Genomic DNA, 17,737 nt, shown 5'->3' with positions numbered 1-17,737 from the left:
ACTCCTATATTTCTTTGATATCGGCAGCCACAATAACTGGAAGTAATGTCATTTGCCAGGCACAATTACATGCTATCTGATGGAAAGGCTCCGCTGGCAACAGTTCCTGGTAGGCCTCAGGTAAGACTGCATATTTATTTAATGTAGCAGTAATGCCCCGTCGCTAGTTAATGGAGAAACTAACAAAGCACAGCCCACCTTCAGCAATTTGCATCAAGCCAAGCTGATCCAAACTCCAGCCAATGATAAATTGGCATTACATCCTGTGCGCTCTCAGCAATATTCCCGTCAAAATGGTGAAAATGGGTGCCGTGCTAATAAAACTAACTTGTTTGCTATATTTAACGCTAATTGCCAAATACCAGAATTTGAACTTGCCTGGAGGTACGGACCACAAACCTGATGGTTCGGCACCAACGTTAAATAGAATCAGGGAAAAACAAAATCCAGATTTATGGTTTTACTATAGTACATTACCGAAATATCTGGGAAGGGATCTTCACTGATTTGTCAATCAGTTGCCACACGTGTGTAATGTTCATTACTGTCAAAGGTTGGGCTGGTTTCAGTTTTATTGTATGTAAAGATTATTTTTTTTTAAACCACACCACCAAGTAAAATCAAGTCGAGTCCAAAAAGATTTCCAGCACAGCCCACGGCACAAAACTTTTTTGTCTACAATCTGTGCTTTTGTGCACTTTAAAACAAGATAGAATGCACATAGATTTCTATTTTGCAGTGCAAGAAAATATAAACTTCACAAACTAAAAACAGCAGTTTTGAAATTAGAGCTGGTGATAATAGATGAATGCTTAACATAGGGTAAACACACCTCTAACCACTAGTTCAATCTCAGCATTGACATGTTTATTTTAAATGGGTTAATGCCTTATTCAGTGCAATGTCCATGGGAGCAGTTTAAGGACTCACTTGCTTTTTCGCCAAAGGGGATTTTTTTTTAAAAACCCTGCATTTTAGAAGCTTTAAAAACCACAAATGGAAACACAACTTAATCAGCATCTAAAGGATGAGACGTTTCAGCGGGAAACTTAAATTCGTACTGAGCTTATTTCCAGTAACGCTGACTCACTCACTCTGATACTTCAAACAAACTTTAAACAAAACTTGGAAAAGTTAAAATTGGCAATTACACAGTTACAGGATGCACAATGGATTTTAGGTTTTGCATCAACAGCCACTCCCATAACTAAACCTTGCACCCTATAATCAATCACATTTACTGCTCAAGATTCAATTAAGCAATTCCACAACATACAACTTATTCAGTAGTATTGGAACAGTTATTTCCTCAAAGGTGTTGGGGAAGGTGGGATGTTGTTTGGATACACGATTAGGCAAACAGAAAAAGGTAATCTCTTGTTCGGTCAAGGAATTTCACAGCAAGGCTCAAATAGAAACATTACTTCCATAGCCTAACAATTCAAATAAAGCAAGCACAAAAAAATTCAACAAGCACTTATGGTTTCAATGAAGTTCAGGGAACATATTCTTTCAACAATACATTTGTCAGCCTTCAAGACTCACTGAACTGAATCTTACTGTGGGTCTCGAGACCCCAATGTTGAGACCAAATGGGGATTCCAAGCCCACTCTTACTGGCAGTGGGCAATTGGCGAGTTGCCAATGAAGCCAGCTCAGAGGGTGGGTGCTGCTCAGGCAAATAAAGGATCTGAAGTGCATCTCACCATAGAACATAACAGCACAGGACAGGCCCTTCGGCCCTCGATGTTGCGCCGACCTGTGAAACCACTCTAAAGCCCATTTACACTATTCCCTTATCGTCCAACGACCATTTGAATACCCTTAGTGTTGGCGAGTCCACTACTGTTGCAGGCAGGGCATTCCACGCCCTTACTACTCTCTGAGTAAAGACCCTACCTCTGACATCTGTCTTATATCTATCTCCTCTCAATTTAAAGCTATGTCCCCTCGTGCTAGACATCACCATCCGAGGAAAAAGGCTCTCACTGTCCACCCTATACAATCCTCTGATCATCTTGTATGCCTCAATTAAATTACCTCTTAACCTTCTCTCTAACGAAAACAAGTCCCTCAGCTTTTCCTCATAAGATCGTCCCTCCATACCAGGCAACATTCTGGCACCATGCCCATGGCAACCAGGCACCATGGAGGCATCCTTGAACAGCAAAGTATAACTGAAAATTCTGGATGGCCGAGGAGGAAAGGACTTCACCCATTAGAAGGGAAGGCTCTCCAGGAGAATAGGTGAGCTGTGGGAGCTGCCTTTCCTGCCCACCGCATCCCATTGAGCCTCTAACTTTGATGGCGTCCTGGTCAGCCACAAAGAGACTGTGACGTGAAGTCACATGCTGGTGACTCTGCTTAATGGCTCCTAATGGAGTCCTTAATTATGAAAATGAGCTCCCCACCTCGGTTCAGAAATCAGCCAACCACACCCAGGACCGCCTCCGTTCCATCTTCCCGGGTGAAGGGAATGAACTAGGGAGCAGTCCCAGCCAGCAAATGCAATGTTGTCATTCATCTCAAGAGGCTTGGAATATAAAAGCAGGGATGTACTTCTGAAGCTTTATAAAGCATTAGTTAGGCCCCATTTAGAATACTGTGAGTAATTTTGGGCCCCACACCTCAGGAAGGACATACTGGCACTGGAGCGGGTCCAGCGGAGATTCACACGAATGATCCCAGGAATGGTAGGCCTAACGTACGATGAACGTCTGAGGATCCTGGGATTATATTCATTGGAGTTTAGGAGGTTGAGGGGAGATCTAATAGAAACTTACAAGATAATGAATGGCTTAGATAGGGTGGATGTAGGGAAGTTGTTTCCATTAGCAGGGGAGACTAGGACCCGGGGGCACAGCCTTAGAATAAAAGGGAGTCACTTTAGAACAGAGATGAGGAGAAATTTCTTCAGCCAGAGAGTGGTGGCTCTGTGGAATTCATTGCCGCAGAGGGCGGTGGAGGCCGGGACGTTGAGTATCTTTAAGACAGAAGTTGATAAATTCTTGATTTCTCGAGGAATTAAGGGCTATGGAGAGAGAGCGGGTAAATGGAGTTGAAATATGCCATGATTGAATGGTGGAGTGGATCCGATGGGCCGAATGGCCTTACTTCCGCTCTTATGGTCTTACAAGCCTCCCTATTTTACGAGCCACCTTCTATCACTATTCCCACCATCTGGAGAGGTTGCTAAAATTCAGGTCATTGGGTTCAACAATTTCATAAGAAAACATCTAGCTTGTTTTTGGACAGCAACGGTTGGTGATTATTCTGCTATCCCCATTTACAGCTTTCTCCCATGTTGTTTCTTTGCTGAACCATCACCACCTTTTTGTTCTTGCATCATCATTTGATTTCTCTTGCCTTTGACGTGATCACATAACTTCGCCTCTGCTCCGCCTTGCTGAAAGCCCATCATATTACTAACCTTCCCTGTTCTGATGAAAGGCCACTAACCAACATTAAATGTACGAAGTCTTACAACACCAGGTTAAAGTCCAACAGGTTTGTTTCGATGTCACTAGCTTTCGGAGCACTGCTCCTTCCTCAGGGTGATTCACCTGAGGAAGGAGCACCGCTCCGCAAGCTAGTGACATCGAAACAAACCTGTTGGACTTTAACCTGGTGTTGTAAGACTTCGTACTGTGCTCACCCCAGTCCAACGTCGGCATCTCCACATCACAACATTAAATGCTTCTCTCTCTTTCTCTACAGATACTGCCCAACCCAAACCTTTTCAAAGTTTTGTTTCAGATTTCTAGCATTTCACCTGCTTATATGCTGCCAGTCTTCAATAACCTTGCTGTTATTTACTGCAATTTGGTGCTCAACGTTTGGAAGTACAAACCAATCTGATCAGTTTTCACTGGTCAAATTGCAGCACGGTCTTCCTCTGGCGAAAACACTGAATTGTTTCCATGTTGTGTCAATGGATCGGAGGCTTTCAAAGGAAGTGATCCAATAGCGAGAGAGACCTGGACACATAGTTGCCTATGTCAATGACTATGACTCTGATCTAATTTTGCATGCGCCGCATGTTCTCCCCACTTTGCAGCAGAGTTTGAAAAGGGCAATAACAAGATAGAAGCCAATCATCAATTAACATACTATTGTCAACAAAGCCACAGCGAAGCAGGGCAGTTTCTCAGCTAAACCACAGAACACTGAAGTCTCAAAGCTGACTACACACCTGCTGAAGTCGGCACTTGTGGAATCACAAATCACAAGGTTCTACCATCTACTCCTCATGCACAAATCAGACGGATCCCCTTTTTAAAAAAAAAAAAACTTACTTTTGGACTCAGTTGTCAATTCTAATCGGTGTGAATGTTTGTGTATACGTTTTATCATTTTTCTTGCAATCAGTAGCTCAAACTCAAGAAAGCCTGGTTAAATTGTTGTTTTTAGAACATAAAATTTGGGGCTGGGACATGTTAGCCGCAAGGGAAGAATCCTTTTAAAATTAACCTTGTTGTGACCAACCGAGGGAGTAGAGTAAAGAAAGGGATCCAGCTCATCTCTCCTCCTCTGAGGATAACAGATTTGTGTAACCTTGCCTGGGGACCCGTCATAGCAACCTGTACTTAGACCAATATAAAGAGCAACAAAGTAACACAGCTATTGTGCTAACTATGAATTGAAGAGGAAACATGATGGAAAATTCTATGATTCTATGAAATTTTTAAAATATAAAAGTGAGATTGTACTCACAATAGACAGTTCTGAAATGTCAACTGGTTGTTTTTCTCAAGTTGCTGCCTGATCTGCTGAGTAATTCCAATCTTTCGATATACATAAGATTCCTTTTCACAGAGGGTTCCCCAAAAGTAGCTATGGAGGTGGACTTTAAACATCCAAGAGGAACTGTAGTCATTTGAGTAACTAAAATGTAAAATTATATTGCATAGGGATGGGGATGATTTTCTGTACTCCCCGTGGCGTGTTTCTTGGTGGTGACAGGGCACCCGCCATTGGGATCTTTGGTCCCCACCCCTGTTAATGGGATTTCCCATTATCCACCCCCCACCACCGGGAAATTTGTGGCAGAAGTTTGCTGTCGGTGGGACCAGAAGATTCAGCTGGCGGGAACAGCCTGAAAATCCACCCTCCCTAAAATAGGATTCAAGAGTTGACACAAGTACAAAAACGATGACCTGAATGGTTTCTTAAGAACCTAAGAACTAGGAGCAGGAGTAGGCCCTTTTTTTTTTTAATGGGTTCTCTCAGGTCTGCAAAGCAACCTCAAACTTGTGGTTATTATCCAGATCATTAATATCTTGTTTCAAAGGTTGAAACGGATTTGTTGTCCAGCCCAGGATTGACTCTCTACTTCCATAGGACATTTATGTTGGTACAGGAACCAGTTATGAGATACCTGTCAGAAACCTAAAGGGAAAAATACAAGTTACACTATCTCTACCAGGCTTCATATCCATTAAAATATAGTAGCCTATTGACGATTTAAACCAGAATGCAATCATATAACCTTTTTCAAGAGCTACATTAAAAATCTTTCTTAACGTCACAGTCACTGTAGTCACACAATTAACCCCTAATGATCCATCCAATAACTTTCGTATCACTGACATGATCTGCTTATGGGTAATTTTCCATTTTTGACTTGTCCTTGAAAATTAGCATGAGAGAAGCCTCCCAACAGGCTTTAGTGCAGTATCCATCACCAAAGCTAGGCACAAAACAAAGGCTTCATTTGCTCCCGACTTGGAATTCCACAAGTGAATTTCTCCGACAACACTTTATTCATTTGAATAAATTGTACTGGAGATAATGAGATTTAAAGCTGACGTATCCCCTGGACCTTATGGTGTACATTTTTCCTTTTTTATACATCCATGGAATGTGGTCAATGATGCCTAGGCAGCATTATTGCCCATCTGTAATGGCCCTTGAGAAAGTGAGGTTGAGCTGCCTTCTTGAACCGCTGCAGTCTATGTTTCATAGGTACATGCACAGTGCTGTTAGGGATGTGGATGTGGAGCCCTGCCTCCTAGAAGCCATATTCGGGGTGTCGGACCGGTGGAATCTTGGAGCTTGATTCTCGGAGAAGTTTGATACTCAAACTTTGTCTGCTTCAAGCAAAATATTAATGGTCCCAAACCGGATCTTATTAAAAAAGGTGGAGGCTTGATTTAAGTCACGAATATAGGAAAAGTTTGAGATTCAAACTTCTCAGAGAATAAAGCTACAAGATTCCATCGGTCCGACACCCCGAATATAGGAAACACAAAAACCCCCAAAATTGGACTGAACAACGTCATCTAAAATCTCTCCAGCTCCAAAATCTCTCATGGACCAAACCATATGCACATGATTCGCAAGGCCCCTGCCACATCGCTCACAGACATCCTCCACCCTTTCAAACAGCCAGCTCATCCTTTGTAAGGCGCACCCTGTACACTACGTTCAGCTGCATCAGCCCCAGCCTCGTGCATAAAAGAGGCATTTACCCTCCGCAGCACCTCACACCATACTCTCTCCTCCAGCGCCACACCAACTCTTCCTCCCACGTCGCCCTTAACCTCCTCCATGGACACCCCATCCCCCTCCAAAATCCTCCCATTAATCGTTGAGATGACGCCCCCCCTGTCCAACCTCCACTGCTGACAGCACTGCCTCCAGCAACAAGGAGGCAGGCGCTAACAGGCAGGTCAGGAAGACCTTCCCGCAAAGTCCCACACCTGCATATACCTGAAACTTCACCCGCTGCCAACCTAAACTTCCTCGCCCAGTTCCTCCAAACTCGGCCATCAACCTTATCCTGAGCACTGCCCAGGTGGCCAGGCCCGCCCCATCCTTTTGTTACCGCTGACCCCCACTCCCAGAATTCCATTAATCCATCCATTTCCTCTTGCAAACACCTCACCCCGTATCGATTCCCTCTGCCCCGAATTCACACCTCTCAGGTCCATCAAAACCTACTCGACAAGTTTTCCACTTACACAGCCCCTTCCCCCACCGCACTCCCATTCTCTAGCCATGCTACGTTTGCCAGTATGGTGGCCCCTGCCAGAGCCCCCTCCTCCTCCTCAGTAACCCGGCCCCACCTGCCCAAAACAAACCTCTATTAAACCAAGGAACAATAAAAAAAACGCACCCATCAGGAAAACAGAAAACCAAAACCCAAAACACATGTAAACAAACCCTCCCATTCAAGAGACAGAAACAAAATCTGGGCGCCTGAAAACCCTCAATAAGAAAATACAATCCCCAACTCCACCAACCAAGTCCAAATCCCAACTCTCATCGCAGTCCCAGTCCTTCAGCCTTAACGAACGCCTCCACCATCTCAAAATAAAAGTCCTCTGAATTAGTCACTCTCAGCTTCACTGGGTAGACCACTCTGAATCTCACTCCACTGCCACACAATGCCATCTTCTTCCGTCCAAAGGCTGCCCCCCACATCTCGTCTCTGCTTTGTCCAACTCCAAACTGAGAGGGTTCTTGCCGCCCCCCCCCCCCCCCAATCAACTCAGCAAACATCTTCGCAAAGTATTCGGTCGGCCTCGGACCCACCACCCCCTCGAGCTCCTTGCTCCCGCACGTCGAGCGACATCTTCATCACTGCTGCCTTTACAGGGGCAATTGCCTCCTCAACCCACTCTTTCAGCCAAGCCATCATCTACACCAACACCCCCCCCCCCCCCCCCCCCGAAGCACCTCCATATGTTTGGCAAATAGCCTTTCAAACACCGCTGGCATCAGAGTTTCCACCCTGGGGGGAATGGCCCCACCCCATGACCCAGCCCCCACCATATTTCATATTTCTTCCCGCAGGAGTCACAGCCGCACCGTTACACACCTCCTCCTTTCTTCTGCGACTTCGACATCCCTAGTCTTACTTGTGGCTTCCCACACCAACACCCTGAAGCCGGGCATAAAAGTTCAAAAGCCAGAGACTCGAGCAGGAGCCACCTAATGTGTGACCTCTATCTACAACCACCACCGGAAGTCCTTGGTCATTTAATTTTAAGCTCAGCTTTCCACACCTTTTCTTGACTACACACTTCTTTCCCATTCCAGGTCTTATGTTACTTAACGGACTTATGTTACTTAACGGAATATTTTCCAAGTAGTTCAGAAAGTTATTTGTGACAATGTTCTCCGTTGATTTAATTTCATATAGTAGCCATTTTTAGTGACATCAGACTTTTGTTATTCATTCATGGGATGTGAGCATCACTGGCTGAGCCAGCAGTTATTGTCCATTCCCAACTGTCCTTGAGAAGATGATAGTGGTGAGCTGCATTCTTCCCTGCAGTCCATGTGGTGTAGGTACATCCAAAGTGCTGTTTGGGAGGGATTTCCAGGGTTTAGATCCAGTGACAGTGAAGGAATTGCGATACATTTCCACGTCAGGATGGGGTGTGGGGGGTGACTTGGCGGGCCACTTCCAGATAGTGTGAACTTCCATGTATCTGCTGTCCTCGTCCTTCTTGATGGTAATGGTTTTGTGGGTTTGGAAGGTGCTGTCTGAGGAACCTGCAGTGCATCATATAGATGGTACACATTGTTGCCACTATACGTCAGTGGTGGACGAAATGCAGGTTTGTAGAAGGGGGAGCAATCAAGCGGGCTGCTGCATCCTGGATGGCGCCAAGCTTCTTTGGTGTTGTTGGAGCTACACTTACCCAGGCAAGTGGACAGCATTCTATCACATTCCTGGGTTGTAATTTTTAGTAGTGGACGGGCCTTTAGGGAGTCACTTGCCTCAAGATTTCTAGCCTCTGACCTGCTCTTCCAGCGCAGTATTTATGTGGCTAGTCCAGTTCAAGTTTCTGTTCAATGGTAACCCTCAAGGTTGTTCAGGGTGGGGGATTCAGTGATGGTAAGTCTGGTGAGTGACAAGGGCCACATGGCTAGATTCTCTCTTGTTGGAGATGGCTATTGCCTGGCAGTTGTGATGTGAATGTTACTTGCCACTTGTTAGCCCAAACCAAGATATTGTCCAAGTCCTGTTGCATTTGGCGGCTGGATCAGAAGGCAGAAATCAAAATTTGTTTTCCATGGAATGTTGTGTCACTGGCAAGGCCAGCTTTTATTTCTTATCTCAGGTGTCCTTCAAGAAGGTGATAGGTGAGCCATCTTCTTGAACCATGTGTTGTGGGTAAAACTATAGTACTGCTAGAAAAGGGGGTTTTAGGTTTTTGACCTAGTAACAACAATGAAGGAATGGAAATATAATTCCAAAGCAGAATGGTGTGAGACACGAGGGGGAATTGACAGCTGATGGTGTTCCCTTGCATTGTGTGGTAGAGGATGTGGGCTTGTAACCTGCCATCTCTGATAACTACAGTATTCCTGCCCCTGGCTGGCCTTTTAAAATTAATAAAGCTGTGCAATCTCTTTACCCAGATGCTCAATGTGGAACTTGCTATCACATGAAATAGTTGAAGAAGGGCAAGAATGCATCTAAAAATGAGTTGGAGATGTACACAAGCAGGAAAGGAACAGAAGCTCATGCTGACAGCCAACCTCATTGAATCAGGAACAACATCGACCATTCGTGCCAAATGGCCTGTGGCCTGTGTGAGCTCCAAGTAACCTGGTGATTCACATAATGCTTTCTCTTATATTTAAGGTCCAGACAAACAGACATTATTTGCTTCCACTATCACCATTATTTACCTACTTGCTAAGCTCACAATCGTTTCAATAGCCTCGCTTTCCTATAATTTATGGCTGATTGTACGCCTTCTAGTTCAAACAGGTTGTGTTTGGACCAATAGGTTCCTTCAGCTGTTTCATTTTTGATAAATCCCATTTTTAGCACCATGTATAATAGATTCTCAGGGCACTATCTGAAGCATTATAATATGGTTGTTACAGCACACTTATTGATCAACATACATCTTCATGCACCTCTTTCCAGGACAATGATCAACAAGTATCAAGATGGCTTGACAAATGAATCCAGAAATTACTTGAGCTGCCAACTAAAATAGTCCCTAGCTTTCATTTACAATTGTGCTGAGTTTGCTGCCAGCTGGTCTGGTGTTGGGATGGTATAATTGTCAATAAATGAGAAAAATATAATTTGATCATTTCTCCTGCTGTCCATTCCTAACCCTTTGTTTCCTTTCAGAAAAGTGTCATCCTGGAAATATGCTCCAAGTTGTATGTGATGCTCCAGACATATAATAATAATAATCTTTATTGTCACAAGTAGGTTTACATTGCCAAGAATTTACTGTGAAAAGCCCCTAGTTGCCACATTCCGGCATCTGTTCAGGTACACAGGGAGATAATTCAGAATGTCCAAATTACATGACAGCACGTCTTTCAGGACTAGTGGGAGGAAACCGGAGCACCCGGAGGAAACCCACACAGGCACGGGGAGAACATCCAGACTCTGCACAGACAAGAGATCTCGCCGGGAATCGAACCTGGGACCCTGGCGCTGTGAAGCCACGGTGCTGTGAAGTTGCAGGTTCAAGACAAAGTTGAAGATTTAAGCACAAATAGTGATTACACGAGTGCAATGCTCAGGGAATGCTGCACTGTCATAGGTGCCACCTTCTGCCTTATTTTAAGAGGAGGGAATTCTCCATAATTAATTTAGAGTGCCCAATTAAGGTGCAATTTAGCGTGGCAAATCCACCTACCCTGCACATTGTGGGGGCAAAATTCACGCAAACACGGGGAGAATGTGCAAAGTCCACACGGACCAGAGCCGTGATGGAACCAAAGACCGCAGCGCTGCAAAACAGCACTGCTGACCACTGCGCCACCGTGCTGCCCGGAATTCTCCATATTTTAACGGTCCTGCATCAGTCACCATCAACCACAGAGGAAGCTGTACTTCTACAAAAAAAATGTTTTGTGAAACCTGTAAAGACTGCACACTCATTAGGCCCAAGTCATTGTGTGTTTTTTGGATGCTGAAGGGCAATCAATCGAATTAAATGCATTGAGCAAAGAATCAATAAGTTCAGAAGAAATAAAGTTTATAGAAATAATGATAAACCCATTTCTACACTTGCTGAATAAGAGTTAGACATGCCTGCCTGCTATCACGTTGCATCTGAGAAACACAATAACGACGCGGAGATGCACTTGTTTTGCCGAGATCAGAGCATCATAATAATAGCAATGTCATCTACTTTCTCCTTTCATAGAACTCCACTTGGGAGCATGCTGCAGATGGAACATTACAGAATTTAAGAACGGGCCTCAATTCTATTGCACTACGACATCATTAACCTGTGCAAACAAGTTCCTTTGTGACATTGAAACCACTGCAAAAAAAATCCCACAACTAATTGGGCACTGCACCAGCAGAAAGCCGGACGGTCATGCATAAACATGGATAAATTATGCAATTAAAGATTGTTAAAGTACAAGGCAGTTGGAGAGCTCAGAATTTCCTACACTGAAATGAACAGCTTGGAAAGCAAAGAAAACGAGCATTTAGACTTGGATTAATGACCAGCAGATAAACAGAGTTCAGCAAGTTAGTTGTTGCAGCATTTTGAAGAGGGCATTCCAAAAAGCTTGGAAATAAAAAAAGGGTAAACAATACATGAGGTCGAGCATGGGGAAAAGAGAGGGTTGCACAAACAATTGGAACAGGTTTTAAGATTTTGGTTTTGCAAGGAAGACAAGTTTTGACATTTCCCAAATTACACAATAACTCCTCTTTAAAAAACTCACTCATTGATTGAAGCAATTTAGTGCAACCTGAGGTTGCGAAAGATGCTACAGAAACACAAGTCTTTCTCTCCCCCCTGCCCCCAGAGTCCAGACATACAGAAGAATGATCATCCATTATTGGCAAAGCAGGGGCATAGGTAACAGTGAAATGGAAGCCATGAGATCATCACATAAGGTAAGGCAGGGCTGACACCAATGAAGCAACGTGAAGGGTACGAGTTTTATTTTGGAAGGAATATGCTGAGACAAGGACTGAAAGGAAGGTGGGTCACAAAGTGACATAATATTGGCTGGTTTGTTGGGAGGTGCCGGGCATTTGTAGGAAGTGAGGCATAAAAAGATAATGGAAGGAAATGTCAATGTGGAAGAAATTGTATAGAGGGGTAGATGAAGTGAGAGATCTTGGCTTACACATCTACAGATCCCTAAGACAGTAGTTCAAGTAGACAAGATTGGAAAGGATGCATATGGAATGCTCTCCTTCATTGGCAGAGGTATAGAATATAAAAGGATATAATGTTGGAATTGTATAAAACGCTGGTGAGGCCACAAGGGTGATTGCACTTTCTCCCCGTGTCTGCGTGGCTTTGCTCCGGATGCTCCGGTTTCCTCCCACAGTCCAAAGGTGTGTGGGCTAGGTGGATTGGCCATGCTAAATTGCTCCTTAGTGTCCAAGGATGTGCTGGTTAAGTTATGGGATTACGGGGATAAGGTGGGGTGGGATTGGGTGCGGACAAGGTTAGAGCGCTCTTTCGAAGAGTCAGTGCAGACTCGATGGGCTGAATGGCCTCCTTCTGCACCGCAGGGATTCTATGACTTGAAGAGATGTACAAAATCATGAGACGAGGTAGAGTGGACAGGATATTGGTGGAGAATTCTAGAACCAGGGGACATAGATTCAAGATAAGTGGCAGAAGGTGTCGAGGGGACGTGAGGAAGAACTTTTTTTTATACAGAGGGTAGTGGGTGTCTGGAATTCACTGCTCGAGTTGGTGGTGGAAGCAGAGAACCTAAACTCTTTTAAAAAGTACTTGGATTTGCACCTTAAGTGCTGTAAGCTACAGGGCTCTGGACTGGGTGCAGGTAGGTGGAATTAGAAAGGGCACCTGGGTGTCCTTGAGTTGGCATGGGCAAGATGGGCAAAATGCCCTCCGATTGTGCTGTAACTTTTCTATGGTTGTATGGAAGGTGAGAGACAGTCCAAGTGACAATATGGGGGGGTGGGGGGGTGCACACGGTTGTACAGTATGGAAAAACTGGTTAACCATGGCACTGCAAGAGTTAGAAAAATTTATTTAAATGGGGCAATAGAAAAAGCAAAATAAAATCCTATTTGCCTGTTGAGGTGGCATTAAAGATCCATGGCACTTCTTTGATGCAAGAGCAGGGAGCTCTACTGGTCAACAATCCTTCACTCAATTCGGTCCATCAAAAAAGGTGATTAATCTTATTATCCTTGCCAAATCTTGCTACATTGGATACTGGCTATACTATTTGTCTGCATAACAACTGAGATACACTTTAAAAATAAATCTTTGGCTGTAAAAGGAATGAGACACATTCGAGCAATGTGAAAAATATTGCAGAAGTATAGGTTCTTGATTGCCTACTGTTTTAGATAAGCTAGCATGAGGATCCTTTCAGGGGAAATTGAGTAGTTCCACTAATAACCAAGTGCAATCTGATCTGAACAGTACAACTATGTTTGTTGCTGACAGATAGAAACTACCCTTGTGGTTTAAGTTTGGCAGTACACCTTGAATGTTTTCCCCTTTAAACCATCCCTCCTGAAGATGGTGACTTCTGTATAATGCAATGTTGTAATATAGATTCTTTTGAATTCTTAATTATGAAATCTTGAGGCTGATGTGAGTCTTTAACGATATACAGATCCAGCTTACTGGCTTGTACGGTGCTGCAACCATGCAGGTAGGCTGCTTGTGTTCTTTCCAGACTGCTCTTGCTTGGATCTATTATCTTGTGACTCTATACATCATACCATCAGTGGCGCTATGCTCCAGTTCCACGGTAACCCTTGCTCTGCCAAGCACATATACATTACAATGGCATGCAGGCACCTAAAACAACTCTTCAGCAACTTATTGAAATTCAAAGGCGCGTTCAACAGTAGTGGAGGGATGAAGAGAACAAGTGTTCATTAAAGCACAGCCCAATCGAGGAGAGAAAGCAGTGCTGTGGTAACATCACTGCACTCATAATCCAGAAGCCCAGCCTAATGCCCTGGGGACAATAGTTCAAATTCCAACATGGCGCCGAGTCAATTCATAAATCCAGAATACAAAGTTAGTCTCAGTAATGGTGACCATGACAACTATCATGAAAACCCGTCTGGTACATAGATGCCCTTTAGGGAAAGAAATCTACCAGCTTTGCCTGGTTTGACGGACATACGACTCCAGACCCATAGTAATGTGGTTGACCACTATGTACCCTCTAAAATGACCCTTCATACCAGTTAGTTCAAGGGCAATTGGAGATGGGCAACAAATGCTGAACTTGCCAGTGATACTCATTTCCAATGAAGAAAACAAATCTGGCCCTGAAACATCCATTGAACCCTATTGGAAAAATGTATGACATTTTCCAATAGAGTTCAATGGAAACAACCAATGGAAGATTGGTTGTTTACATTGACAACCAACTGGTGGTCTTATGTCCAGAGATTTGGACCAGTGGTTTCATCTGGATGGTGCATACATTTGGTAATTACCATACTAAAATTAATAGTAGCAAATACAGTTTTGAAAAGAAGGTTAATTTAAAAGATAATAATGAATCTACAGTGCAAGTTGAAGATCACTGCCATCAGATGGCAAGAGATGGAACCTAAACATTTTTTCCCAGACAGCATGTAAGAATTTCTGATTGCATAATAGTCAGCATGGCAGCACAGTGGGCAGCACTGCTGTCTCACAGTGCCAGGGACCTGGGTCCAATTCCAGCCTTGGGTGACTGTGGAGTTTGTACGTTCTCGCCGTGTCTGCGTGGGTTTCCTCCGGGTTCTCCGGTTTCCTCCCACAGTCCAATGATGTGCAGGTTAGGTGGATTGGCCATGATAAATTGCCCCTTCGTGTCCAAAAGGTTAGGTGGGGTTACTTGGTTACGAGGAAAGGGTGGGGTGTGGGCCTAAGTAGGGTTCTCTTTCAGAGGGTTGGCATAGACTCAATGGGCCGAATGGCCACCTTCTGTACTGTAGGAATTCTATAGATTCACTGTTTTCCTTGCTTCCCTTTCTCCCATTCAAATGGTGTTGCAACTTGGAGTAAAGGGACAAGTCTGTACATAACAGAATTGTTACATCGATTAAAAATGCTTTTCCAAAAGAAAAGATTCATTCAAGGGGAAGCTCAGTAAGCATAAGAGGGGGAATGGAATAGAAGGATATGCCAACAGGGTGAATTGAATAGGGGTGGGCAGAGGCTTATGCAGAGTATGATCACCAGCATGGAGATGTTGGGCTGAACAACCTACATCTGCACTGCAAATCCTATTAGGGAAATAAAATCTGGGAAAGTACCAATAGTTTATTTTAGTGGAGCCATTTCATTTGCTCTGGGGAATTTGGGTCATTGACATGCATTGATATGTACCTTATGTACATACCTTATGTACCTCCACTACCTATTCAGTGAACACTTATAGCCAAGCAAGTAAAGGATGAGTGCACAGGAACAGGGGCAAACAAAGAGATGCACTATACGTAGCCCTGAGCAACATTATGAATATATAAACAGAGTACAGGTAAAGGACAATTAGTTTCTTTCAACATCAACCACGACAAATTTTCTACCTAGAATGGAGAATTGATTTTTCGTTCCTTGTTGCCATATCATTTCAATATGTAAATCTGACCAAACATTTCCCTGAAATGAAAACCTTGGAGCTGTGCTACAATATTCTGTTACGTCAGCCATCTAAACTGGTGATTAAGCTCTCGGGCTGGATTCTCCGTCTCTCAAGAATTGTGACCGGGCAGAGAATATCGGCGAATGCAAAATTCGCAGATTCCAGTGCCATGCTCCGGTCCCCCTCTGGCGATGTTAATGAAGTACCCCATGCCAGTGCGCTCATGCAAAACTATCATTTGCATGTATTTGAATGTCATTAGCTGGTTGGACACAGTATGCTTCACCCCTCTCAGACGGGAACCACGCAGGCACAGTTTGGTGCAAGAATTTACAAGTGGGTCTTGGATGCCATGGCAGTTGAGGGGGAGGGAGACAGTAAGAAAATTCTCTAAACTGGTTTAACTTGCTGCGGGGTGGCTGCCTGGACCTCGGAGTAGTGGGGAATGGCTTTGTGCCAAGCCCAGGCCCTCGGGGTGACCCCCCTGGCTCAGACCGCCATTGCTGTAGCACGTGATTTAAACACACCCATTTGGTGCAACCTCCAGGCCCCCGGCTGCTCACTGTGTCCTGTAAATGCTCAAGAGAGCCTCAAGCCATGTGGGAACATCCCAGCCTGCCCTCCCGGAAACCCTCATACCCCAGCAGTATCATCAAGGGCTTGGGTGTGGCCATGCTCAGTCGCTGGCCCACCAGGTATTGGCACTCCTCTGAAGCAGGGGATTAGTACAGCTCATCCCAACCAGAGCTCACCCCAACCAAAGGACACCTGCACTGTGGACTTTGGAACTGACCCTGGCACACTGCCCTCTCACCAACCACCCCTCACGATAAAGATCCAACTCCAAATCATGCCTGCTCCCATCCATCCTGCCCCAGCCAGGAAACCTGGCCAGCTCGCTTGTCACAACTTGGTGTGTCACACCCAGGTCCCACATCACACTGCAGCTACGCTCCTATCAAACATACACCTCCTTCGCTCACCCCCAGGCCTCTTAGCATGGAGGTGACCGGCAGCATACGTTGACGGCCTCAATCACACACCTGTGGCTCACCTGGTACTCCTGGTGGCTGTCACGGTGATGGGCACCCTGAACCTTTCTGGCTCATTCCAGGGCTCGGGCGGAGACCTGTGTGGGTTCTTGCAAACGCCCGCACACATGTGCATCCGAGCTGTGACGGATGCCCCATTTCATTTTCATTTCATGTCCCCAGGCATTGTATTACATGAGGCAGTAGAGGCTCCTTCATTAAATGTTTTTAAGATAAAGATAGATAGTTATCTAAGGTGTTCGGGCCGGAAAGTGGAGCTGAGTCCACAAAAGATCAGCCATGATCTCATTGAATGGCGAAGCAGGCTCGAGGGGCCAAATGGCCTACTCCTGCTTCTAGTTCTTATGTTCTTATGACCTTCAATCTGGACCAGGCCCACCAGGATGCCAGGCCTAAGGAGGTCATTCACAATTTTCCGATATGGTGTGCTGGTCCTCCTGATGAGGCTGGCAGCATTGACTGCCTCTGCCACTCGTTCCCCCCGCCCCCCCCTCTCCCCGTCGCCACCCAGGTACTGTTCAGGAATGTAGGCTAGAGTCTGCAGCCCACCCTGGGGGTGGGGGGGAATAATCGAGCAATGGGTCCACCTTAAAGTCTCGAAATCTGGGGACAGGTCTTCTCGGAGTCTTCTTCTTGGCTAGAAAGATTGGACACAAAAAACAAAGAACAACGAAAAGTACAGCACAGGAACAGGCCCTTCAGCCCTCCAAGCCTGTGCTGATCATGATGTCCGAACTAAAAACAAAACCTTCTGCCCTTACTCGGTCCGTATCCCTCTATTTCCTCCCTATTCATGTACCCATCCAGATGCCTCTTAAATGTTGCTATTGTGCCTGCTGCCAACACATCCTCTGGCAGCGCATTCCAGGCACCCAACACTCTGCGTGAAAAATGTACCACGCACATCTCCCTTAAACTTTCTCCCTCTCACCTCGAATCTGTGCCCCCTTGTAATTGACACTTTCTACCCTGGGAAAAAGCCTCTGACTATCCACCCTGTCTATGCCTCTCATAATTTTGTAGACCTCTATCAAGTATCCCCTCAGTCTCCGTATTTCCAATGAAAACAACCCTAGTTTATTTAACCTCTCCCCATAGCCAACACCCTCGAGACCAGGCAACATGCTGGTGAACCTTCTTTGCAT

General features: G+C 44.9%; 1 protein-coding gene and 1 long non-coding RNA gene across 2 annotated transcripts in view; one reads left to right on the top strand and one right to left on the bottom strand.

Moving 5' to 3' along the window:
• Positions 1 to 17,737, bottom strand: part of atp8b1 (ATPase phospholipid transporting 8B1) — a 213,145-nt gene that overhangs the window by 145,451 nt on the left and 49,957 nt on the right. The gene's annotated exons all lie outside the window — the stretch shown is intronic.
• On the top strand, positions 13 to 10,061 carry LOC140409157 (uncharacterized). The gene is made up of 2 exons (XR_011940296.1): positions 13 to 120; positions 9,376 to 10,061. It is a non-coding gene; the product is annotated as an uncharacterized lncRNA (long non-coding RNA).

Source organism: Scyliorhinus torazame, chromosome 3, assembly GCF_047496885.1.
Source record: "Scyliorhinus torazame isolate Kashiwa2021f chromosome 3, sScyTor2.1, whole genome shotgun sequence".
Taxonomy (NCBI): domain Eukaryota; kingdom Metazoa; phylum Chordata; class Chondrichthyes; order Carcharhiniformes; family Scyliorhinidae; genus Scyliorhinus; species Scyliorhinus torazame.
The sequence above is the reverse complement of the archived record's forward strand: the minus strand, read 5'-3'. Positions and strand labels throughout refer to the sequence as shown.